Source organism: Rattus norvegicus, chromosome 3 (assembly GCF_021556685.1).
Source record: "Rattus norvegicus strain SHRSP/BbbUtx chromosome 3, alternate assembly SHRSP_T2T, whole genome shotgun sequence".
Taxonomy (NCBI): domain Eukaryota; kingdom Metazoa; phylum Chordata; class Mammalia; order Rodentia; family Muridae; genus Rattus; species Rattus norvegicus.
Genome location: NC_141536.1, coordinates 159,044,890 through 159,056,634, shown reverse-complemented (window position 1 = coordinate 159,056,634; position 11,745 = coordinate 159,044,890).

Below are 11,745 nucleotides of genomic sequence, written 5' to 3'. Positions count from 1 at the left end.
AAATATTTGCCCTTTTTAAAACTTGTGTCACCTCTATTTGGGGGAGCACGCCTGCCACATCACACCTGGGGGAGGTGGAGGGGGGAGACACCTCAGAGTCAGTTCTCGCGTCCAGCCTTTCACGCATGCCCAGATGCCCAGGATCAAGCACCTTTAACCGCTGACCCCGATAGCCAGCCCTTGTATTTTACATCTTCGAATTTTTTGAAAGTAAGAATGATTTTTTTTAAATGTAAATACCCGAAAGATCTTTTTACTCTTTTCTGTGCTTCACGTGACCATTTTTGAAAACTTGAACTTCGTTTGTAGGAAATGTTGTGTGGCCATTTTGTAAGCCTTCAGCACTCTCGGGAGAGTTTAGATTTTTGACAGTCCCTTTGCTGAAACAGAGTCGATCCCTCAATAACAAAATAAAGTCTCGTGCCCATATCCCCACCACAATGTCAGTGTTTATACGATCGCGAGCCCGTGGAGGATATTTTGTATTCAAATCATTGTAACCAGCAAACCCAGTCATGGCTGGCCTCCTAGACACATTATCAATTCTTCTCTGCATTCTCTATCTATTCTCTCTCTCTCTCTCTCTCTCTCTCTCTCTCTCTCTCTCTCTCTCTCTCTCCCTCCCTCCCTCCCTCCCTCCTCTGTCTTTCGCCCTCTCCCTCACTCTCTCTCTGATTTTCTGTCTCTCTTGCTCTTGCTCTGTTTTGTTCTTACGGAATGCAGACTGGCTTCAAATGTGCTATGAAGTCAAGCTTGATTTTTCAACTTTTAATCCCGCCTCCATCTCCTGGGTGCTGAGATCACAGCCATGTGCCACCTTACCCAACTCTTTTCACATACCAACCTTGACCCCATCTCACTACTATGTAGCTGGCCCTCCAGTCCTCCACCACAAAGATCCAGTTCTATAAACTGCTCTTTCCTGCACCATGAAGTGTAAATCCACCGACTGGGTAGCTCGGCCCACATCCGCTTTCCCGGACCCTCTGCTCTCTTCCATTCTTTCGGCATCACTCCCTCCAAATCATGCACACCTATGCACCCTTGCCTCCCTCCCGGCAATTCTCTGTCCCCTCCTGTAAACCACAGAGCTCTGTTCTAGCTTCCTCCAGGTGACCCAGATTCTGTCCACAGACTCTGACCCTGGGAACAGGACTCATTAAAGCTATGATTCCTCGGGAGTCCTAAAGACATCTAGAGTCCTGAAAGTTAGGCTGTGTCGTGTGAATTTCCTCCTAGGCCTGCCTGCCTCTCCCTGTATTCGGGGACGGTGGCAAGGCCAGCTCAAGGATTGTCTTTAAGGAGGACTACAGATGTCAGCCACCAGGAGCAGAGTACATAGAGACCAGAGAAGATCCACGGGTAGGAAAAGAAGTAGCAGAGGGTCAAGCTGGGGCAAGGACAGTGCCAGCCACCCCTTGCTTGTTCAGGAGAAGGTCACCTGGCATTGACCCCGATCTCGCAGGTTAGAATCATCCTAACAACTAGTGTTTAGGAAATATTCTTCCGGGTACAAGAGAGCGGTTGATAGAGAAACTTCCAAGAGACAGAGTTAGGTAGGCTGCAATGGCCGTTTAATCAGCTTTAATCAGTCATTCCTGTTGGGAGCACAGAGCTGACTGGGAGAAGTTCATTTGGATCCCAGTGCAGGCACAGCGGTAGACAGGAGATGGACTCTACCCCAGCCTCATTTCTGGTGCATCTCTCAAACGGGATGGTGTGATGGTTTGTATGTGCTCTGCCTGGGAAATGGCACTATTAGAAGGTATGGCCCTGTTGGAGTAGGGGTGTCACTGTGGGCCTGGGCTTAAGACCCTCACCCTACCTGCCTGGAAGCCAGTCTTCTGCTAGCAGCCTTCAGATGAAGATGTAGAACTCTCAGCTCCTCCTGCACCATGCCTGCCTGGATGCTGCCATGCTCCTGCCTTGATGATAATGGACTGACCCTCTGAACCCGTAAGCCACCCCAGTAAAATGTTGTCCTTCATAAGACTTGCCTTGGTCATGGTGTCTGTTCACAGCAGTAAAACCCTAACTTAGACAGATGCTGATGACAGAGCAAAGAGAAAAATTGGTGTTCTGCTGTGTGGTTGTAGGATGTAGGAGTGGGACATGGGTGGCCCCTCCCCCTAACCCAATCACATGCTTTTCTTTCACGGGTGGAGAATCCCTCTGAGCCAATCACATATTCTGTTTTCACCGGTGGGCCCCTCCCCCTGACCCAAAGGCATGCTTTGTTTTCAAAGCAAAAAAGCCCAACCCTCGTGCACTCAGAGCTACAGTCTAAGGGTATGAGGGCTACTGTAACCCTTAGAAACCGTGCCTCTGCTTTCTGATTTCCAAACCCAAAATCCCCAATGTCCTTCTGCTCTGTAGAAACACCCTCTACCTCCGAGACCTTCAAAGTCCAAGCCGTGTAGTGAGGAAAACCTGACTTCCAGAAGAGATGGCCTCACTGGGGCTTCTGCCACAGAGAAGCCAATTTTCTGTTATATGGTGGGAGGTGCCCGCTATTAAGTGGAGGCTGATATACTTAGTGCCCTTGTCTTCTCACGAGGCTTAGGAGAAACTGGGATGTATTTTGCTGAGGGCTTGACTCAGAGAAAGAATGGTGTCAGACCTCATACGTTCTGGATCAAAGACATGAAAATGAAGTGCACACATTTATTGGGCAAGGCATCAGATGAGGTGCCTCAGGCCCTGGAGGCAACGGGAATTCAGGCACAATCAGGTGTCTCTAAAGTAGATGAGATCTAAGAGGGTTGGGAGCAATGAAAACTGTAATTCTCCTGGAAAATTAACAATCACTGTTTTTAGTCCCGGAATTTTATGCTATATACTAAGAACTAAAAGTCCACATATCAAATTTGACATAGAGTATGTGGTTCAGTCACAGATGCCCACGTGCAGTTTTTCTGAGTCCCTCCGTTTGTTCCTCCAGTATCAGCTGGCATTCTGTCAGGAGCTTCCTTCAGTGCTAACTTGCTGGAGGTATTTGTGACTAAGCGGGCTGTAGTCTGTCGCTGTCCTTCAGTTTAATGCTCAGATGGTCCTGATTTAGTCAGGATGATCTCTTCAAATAGATCCCAGTGAGCACTCGGTTGTAGGGAGCAGCGAGGCGAAGTAAAGATGGCGCTGACAGCCAGCCCCGTCTGAATGTGAATAACTTACCGTGCATGCGCAGGCTTGTCCCCTGTCAGGGCAGCTGTATGATAATGAGGTGAATCTGGCGCCCTCCTGTGGTGAACAACAGTACTGCGCATGCGTGGGGTTTTTGCACCTGATGTCAGTCTGGCTGGGGCGGTACTACGCTAATAAGGTTCATGCCGCACCAATCCCTGGAGGACAAGTAGTGGGGTGACTCGTGCCCCACCAATCCCTGAAAGAATATTAGCATACTGTTGTGTATATAAGGCGAGCGGCTTTGCGGCTCGGCGCGGTAACATTTGGAGCGGTAACACTTGGAGCTGTAACACTTGGAGCTGTAACACTTAGGGCTGGCTGCCGCCGCTGCCGCCGCCGCCGCCGCCTCCCTGTATCAAGAATGAAGGTGTCCTGCAGTAAAGGCTGTTGAGAAGAATCCAACCGTGTCTCGTCTTCCTTGCCGGCCAAGGTGGGCGCGACACTTGGTATTGATACCACGACCCATTCTTCTACACCTGCCCCAGCCCAGGAAGCCTCTTCCCTTTTAAAAAGTCAGTGGAAAATGGCTTTCAGAAGTCCTGGGTGTGGCAGTCTAGATACTGTGAGCATGGCTAAGGAAGTGGAGGGGACTGGGGGAGGAAGAGACAGACAGACACTCAGAAAGCCTGGGAGAATGGTATATCTGAATTCTTTGCTTTGTCCTTGGAGCTTCTCTGAGATTGTGTCAATAAAATAAATCTCAAACACAATGAAGATCAGGCCGGCAGTTCTGTTAGGAGTCAGGGAATGAGTGCAGACTCAGTAGCTTTGCTCTGAGCCCCAGGTTCCCCACTGTGGGCTGCTGGGCGGGTGATTTTGATCTCTCTGTGTTTGCATTTTCTTACTTTCATAGACATCGCAGTGTTCTTGATAACGTTATTGAGAGAATGAATTAAAGAACAACATGCCCGCACCCCTGAAGCCTACCTCTCTCTTCTAAGGGCCTTAAGTGTCCGTCTGTCGGTTGAGTTGACTGATTTATTCCTGCATTAAAATTTAACACGTGAAAGACAGAATGAACCGGTGCCTGTCCCTCAAGGAAAACAGATCCAGTCTGTATGACTCAAAAGCCCAGAGGCAAACCACAAGTGGGTGAGTGCCTGTAATACCAGGACTCAGGCGGTAACAGTGAGAGGATCAAGAGTTCAATGTCATCCTCAACTACCTAGGGAGTTCAAGGCTAGCCTGGCTACAAGAGACCCTGTCTCAACAAAACACAAAACAAAGTGAACAAACAAAAACAAAACAAACAAACAAACAACAACAACAAAAACCAGAAAAGCCTGCAGTCAGTGAATGATCCCAGATCCAGTTCCTCACTCAGACAGGACGTGAGCTTCTGGCTTCTGGCCTTGACCAGGCTTCCCTCGTTAGGTCTCTTGCCACGCCAGACTCCTAACACCTGCTGACTTTTTTCCTTTGATGTTTCAATTCTTGGTGTATTCACCAGCAAACCCAAATGTACTAATATCCAGTGTGTTGTTTGGTGTTACCAACCTGACAGAGTCTAGAATCTCCTGAGAGATGGGCCTCCAGGTAGGCCTGTTGGGGAATGAGACCTTGACTGTAGTCATTGAGGTGAGAAGACCCACCTAGTTTGGGTGGCACCATTGCCTAGGCAGGATCCTGTTGTACCAGATGCATCATCAAGCCCATGGCACCTTTACTTCCCCACCACGGCAGGCTATATCTTGTCAGAGTTGTCTATGAAGTGGGAAAAAGAAAGAAAAACAACTGGTTAACATGACCAATATTTATTAAGCATTTTCTAAGCATCCTAGGCCCTTCCCACACCTTGTCTCAACTCTGCCTGTTGTATGAATAGCTTGGACAAGTTAAGCATCTTGCCCAGCGAACTGCCATAAGCAGGAACCTTGTGCTTGCACCCAGTGCTCCATAGTACCTCTTGATTTTCCCACACTCCGTGGCACTTGAAGTTCCCAAGTGGGTCAAGAGCCTGTCAGCAAGTGTCGAGGATAAGCTGGCTGGCTGGAAGCCAAGACTCCTATTCTGATTCAGGTTAATGTGTTGACTTGTCTCTAATCTCCTGACTGGGACCTTGACCTCAGTGGCAGAACCACTTTGTGCCAGCCCACTTCACTGCTGTCAAACCTCTTTTATCAGTGACACTTGATGCTTGTAGACCTCTCAGTCATCCTGATGTCTCAGCACTGGACCGTCTACATAGCAGCCGGGCCAAGTACCAGTACCGTCAAATGACTTAGATTTGCTCAGCAGAACCCTTATCCTGATGTATTCATTTTTCCCCCGGTAAAAACAACATAAGATGATATTAAGTAAGCCTGGAACAAAATGGTGAGGTGCCCGGGGTTGTCCTAGACTGTGGGAGCTAAGATGCCAGGACATAAAAATTGATATAGAGTGACATCTGTCTCTACATACTCAGAAAGAGAATGACTTATTTAGTCTTCCGTATCATTTCCTCTTTTTTTTTAATTTTTTTAACCATTTTCATTGTGTATTCATATTGCGTTTGTTTCCCTTTTAATAAGTAAAATGTATTTTTCAGTTCATTTATTGTTAAGACTTCTTCGCTTATTTGCTGGGATCTCTTCACCCAGGTGTGGTTCACAGGGGGCTGTAGACATCTTCCGGCTTGTAGCATGTGCTGGTTGATGGTCGCTGTCATCTTGACAGGACATAGACTAACCATGGAAAGGCACCTTGGGTGTATCTTTTAGTAGGTTTTCAGTTGGGTTCGATTGAGTAGGGGGGGACATGTGTGGCGCCACCTTGTGGACTAGAGTCCTGGGCTGGATAAAGAGGCGACATGCTGAGAACTGCTTCCCCCGCTGTGGACACAGTGTGTCCCGCCCCATCACATTCCTGCTGTCCTGCCCTGCCTGCAGTGATGGACTACACCCTCAAATCATGACTCCGAATGAACCCTTCCTTCCTCAAGGTTTTTGGTTTTTTTGTTTTTTGTTTGTTTGTTTGTTTGTTTGTCTCAGGAGTGAGAGAAGTCACAAACACACACCAACACCAACTGGTCGGTGACAACTTCTTGAAACAGCCCTGGGAAGCCTCTGAAATTGAGGTGGGAAGGCAGGACAGAGGTCCCCAAATAGTGGGTAATGTTTGTCAACAGTACCAGAAGAGGAAGTCAGCCTGCTTTTCTGTTTTCTCACCCAGAACAAAAATATTCTTCATAGCAAAGATAGAGCTACAAAGTATCAACTTACCTTTATCAAGAACCCACTGAGTCTCTCCATGTAACTGAGGCTGGCTTCAAACTTGGGATTCCTACCTAACCTTTCAAGTGCTAATGTGTGGTACCTCCCTTGGCTTCCAAACATAGTGGATTCCAGGCTGGCCAGAGCTACACAGTGAGACCCTGTCTCAGAAAAACGAAGCAAAACACAGCAAACCAAAAAGACAAAAGAGTGACAACAACAACAAAATAAAATCCATCTACAAACCCTCTTATTTCTCACGGAAATGGAAAAAATTAAAGCAAGAAACCCAGAAACGGATAAAAGGAGAAACACTTGAGTTCTGAGGTCGTGGTGATGAAGGTTCTTATTACAAAACAGAAGCAGGTTATTAATTCAAACGAACAACCGGAACCCTAAACACAAAGGTACATGGGGTCCATGTTCCCGAGGACCAGCACCGACTGGACCACAGCTGGGGGAAAAAGCTCTCCGTGAGATTCCTAACCCTGCTATTCAATCTGCTCTGTCTTCTTAAGAGTTTCCGGAAAAATCCTGCTGAATCCTCCTTTGGACAAGCATCGTGTCAACTTGCCAAAGCGTTCCAAGGTTCACTAGCAAGTGACCTGGAAAAAAATTCATATTAAGACTTTAAAAGTCTCCAAGTGCCGGAAAGGCTTAAAATAGTTAACTCATCAACCGACCTAGAGTGAACTGCAGAAAGCATGTCCAGCACACTCCTTGTACGGACCAGAGAAAGAAAATCAAAAACACCCCAGGAAGAGGGGACAGTTCCGCTGTGTAGGTCAAAACTCCCCGGGCAATGAGTAACTCCAGCAGTGACTCCTACCCTGGCGATTCTAACTAAATCGCATTTTACCCACAAATCTCTGGATGACTTTTATCAAGAGACCTTGGAAGTTTGCAAAGAACACTGAACTTGTCAAAAACAAAATGGATGAACTTCTTAACGCTTTATCTGTGCCTTAAAACATGACTTGAATCTCACTCGTAAAACTGCACAGGTAAGGATGGGGGCTCATTATATAATCTGCAGTGCCCAGAACAAAGTAAACATGAGAGATTCTAAATTTTTAAACAATTGAGAATTTCAGTATGGTAACAACTACGCAGCGAACGCGGTCTGAGGTCTCTGTAAACGCATGTGCTTACGAGCTAGCCTGCTCCAGAGCGCATGCGCCCACGAGCCAGCCTGCTCCAGAGCGCATGTGCCCACGAGCCAGCCTGCTTCAGAGCGCATGTGCCCACAAGCCAGCCTGCTTCAGAGCGCATGTGCCCACGAGCCAGCCTGCTTCAGAGCGCATGTGCCCACGAGCCAGCCCTGTTCTTGTCCCTGTGGACACTAAACCATCTCTTCAATCCTCTCATGGCCACTGCTTTGATCAGATCTTCTTTTGGAGTCATTTCAATAAGTTGTTTTATTTTATGGGAAATTGTCAGCCTCAGATTTACAAACATGTCACACAGTTGCCTGGTGTATTCTTTCATTGTTCCTGTAAACATTATTTGGGGGTTTCTACACCACCTTAGATCACTTAGTTCCCAAATAAAAGACACGAAATCTTTACATTTATAATAAGCCTTAATGCACTAGAACTGGGCAGACATCGACCCTCTATGCTATTTTCTCAATTTTCCTGTTTACCGTGGGAGAAGGGGGAAGGCTATGATGTAAAAGCTCACAGGTAAAGGTAAACCAAATGGACACTGGAAATGTGTAGCGATTGCCATGGCAACAGATGCATGGGTCCCTGCCGCCTATGGGCGACATCACTGTCATCGCTGGGTTTGAAGGTGATCTGCAACCAACCTTAAAGCCGGTACCTGATACCAACACCTGCCTCAGAGCATCTTTGCGACTTACAGGCCGTAGACATCTTTATTAAACAATCAGAAATAATCTTGGGGACAAGGTTTACACAACAGAAGCAGGTATATTTGAGGATCTGCTTGTCTTGGAGCAACCAGATCTTGGGGCACAGAACTTAACATTTGAATATACAGCAGCCACAAACGGAAGACACCGTTTTAAAGCAACCCTCCACAAGCTCCTGCTGTTTTAATTTTTCACTCAATGAGGTTTCCCCGCCATATCGGAAATGTCAAAGTACTTTCCCAGTTCCCACACACCTGCGTGCTCAAAAGACCTGAGTTCTTTTTTTTTTTTAAAGGCTTATTTTTTTTTTATTTTATTTTATGTGAGTGCACCGTAGCTGTCCTCAGACACACCAGAAGAGGGTGTCGGATCTCATTACAGATGGTCATGAGTCACCATGGGGTTGCTGGGGGTTTGAACTCATGACTTCTGGAAGAGGACCCAGTACTCTTAATCACTGAGCCATCTCTCCAGCCCCTGAGTTCCTAATAATAGCAATTACAGTGGTTTTAACCTCTTCCCGTAGGCTTTCCAAAAGGATCACGAGAAGAAATGATGTGAAAGGAGACCCGTGTCTCAGTCAACTCAACCCCACCAATATGTCACCCGCCTCATAAAAATGCATGACCACTTTAAAATCCACAGTGAGAAACCTACTGAGGTCCTACTTCCTCTTGTTAAGCCGGCCCTCTCCAAACCCTCTCTCTTGGCAGTGCACGCTTTACTTTGCTCGGTTTGAATTTGCTTAATAAGTTTGTACTTAAGCCGTCTGTACTTTTTGGTTAAATCCTTCAAGAAGATAAGAACCTCTACTGGGAATAAAAAAAAAATTGCAAGACTTTACGTTTTCTGGGGGCCTAGAGAGGTGACCCAGAGGTTTCGAGTGCTTTCAGTCCTTCCCAAGGACCCAAATTATGCTCCCAGAACCTATGTCTAGCAGGTTACAACCTCCCGTAACTCCAGCTCCAGTAGCTCTGGTGCCCTCTTCTGGCCGCAAGCAGGCACTGCACTCACAGACACATAACCCTCATGCACACACCCCATAGATGGATACGCGAAATACAAACTAAAATAAAATAAATCTTAAGAATAGAAGCTGCACGTTCAATGAAGAATGCCGCATGGAAGTCGCTCTTGTTGATCCCACAAGCAGGGGGACGCCACACAAGAGCTGTAATACCTGCTGAGAGTCACTGAAGGCTGCCCCATTATGCTGTCCATGAAGAAGTTAGTCTAGCAATACCGAACAGCCATTAGCATTCCCCGAAGGGGTTGGGGATTTAGCTCAGTGCTAGAGCGCTTACCTAGCAAGCACAAGGCCCTGGATTCGGTCCTCAGCTCCGGGAAAAAAAAAAAAAGACAAAATAGCATTCCCCGAAGCACTCAGCATGCATTCCTGAACTTTAAATGTCCAGTACCAACAGGTCAGTACTGCTACCAACACCAGGACTAAAGCGAATAAGAGATTCGCAAAAGTAAAAACAAACAAACCAACAACAACAAAGACTGAAGCCATCTGTCTGGCACAAAAGGCACTAGACACTGTTCTCGAGTTTTCAGTGTAAAGCCCAATGTCTTAAGCATTATTGTTTCATGGGTTCCTTTCTTAGGATTCTGTATTTGTGTCCATGTGTGCACATATATGTGCTCGTGTACGGTGGAGAGAGACTAGCATCAGGTATCCGCCTCAGTCCGTCTCCATGTTCCTTTTGGAAACAGGGTCTCTCACTGAACATGGGACTCTCTGATTGCTCCTGTGCTATCTCTGAGGTTACAAAAGCAAGCCACTGTACCAAGACCTTTTATGGGTGTGTAATGGTTATCAAACTCAGGTTCTGATGCTTGTACCGACAGGACTTTATACACTTAGCCATTGAGCCAGCCCCTCATAAGAGATTTTATATATATATATATATATACATATACACAATATAATATAGCGCAGCCACTTGGCCTTAGCCACACTAGAAGCCAAGGGCACCCTCTTTGTTATGTCACTAGTGATTGTCACATGTCTTCTGGGAGGTGGCATCCCTCTGGCTGGGAGGTATGATCTAGAGCTCTGGGATTAGCATTTTCCTGTCTTTAAATGCCTTTGAAGCTTACTAGAAATCTCAGGAACCAGACACAAACTCTACCCATGAAGAGGAGAGTATTAAAAAGAACGTGCGTTCTTTCCGAACACATGTATTATCTCCCCTGAGACCAATGTGCCAGTCTTTAAAACTGTTCACAGTGGAAGCCAAGAACTCAAAGATATGTAGGAATAAGTCACCAATTGTTGGGGGTTAAATTTCTTAGTGTGGCTTGGCAATGGAATAAAGAATTGGCTTTCTGGCCAATGTAGGCTGACCAAACTGAGACCCGTTGAGGTAATCAAGTTTATGCTGACCCAAGTACAGTTTGCCTTGACTCCATCCAGAAGGAATCTTCCCAGGTGTCTTAGGCAAAGATTGCAGAATGCACAGGCTCTCCTGCCAATGCTCAGATTCCTCCGGAGATGTATTGATTAGTAAATAGTGCCTTCCAATACAAGCCGTCTCTGTGGATCTTAGGTCAGCGCTCTGAGTCAATGGAGAGAAACGATTTGTGAACTGAATGTTGTGGATGACTCGATTCAGACAGTGGCTTTTAGAGACACGCTTATTTCAATAAGTTAATACATTTTATTTTGTTTTTTTAAAGATGTATTTATTTACTTTATGTATGTGAGTACACTGCAGCTGTCTTCAGACACACCAGAAGAGGGCATCGGATCCCATTACAGATGGTTGCGAGCCACCATGTGGTTGGTGGGAATTGAACTCAGAGTCTCTGGAAGAGCAGCCAGTGCTCTTAACCCTGAGCCATCTCTCCAGACCCATTTTATTTCTTATTAACGAAGTAGGAATATTTGGTTAATGGGATCTAAATGCTATTTTGAGGGGGAAAAGATTCACCTCTTCCACCCACCATGACTACAATCCCCCTGTCTACTGTGACTGCAGTGCAATTTTTGGGGCCAGTGAGATACGCCTTAAATTTCCAACAAGCTCTGATGATCTGTAGAAAGCTGAAGCACCAAGCTGAATAGTTGTCTGCTTGCTTGGTCTGATTGCTGGCCCAATCTCTTTTTTAGCCATGAAAACTGGAGCTCAGGTAGACTTCCGAGCTGCTGCACCATAACTGACCCTCCAAGCTAGCATGCGTATGATAGACTACTTTTTAGTGAGTGACAAAGATTCTCGAGCTTCGGCTGTCTGGGTGGCTCCTAAAATCCTCACATTCGGAAATCTGAGACGGAGGGTTCGTGCCTTCAAAACCAGCTTGAGCTGAATTCCAAATCCCAGGCCATCAAGTCCCCGCCTCAAGCAGACAGGTGAGCAAACATGGGTCTTACTTTCCAGAAGATCCAGAAGAACTTGAAACCCCACTTCTCACTGTCCACTTTCCGACACGAATCCCGGGATCCTCATCTCTTGACTTTGAACCCAATTGCGAGTTTTTGGCGCC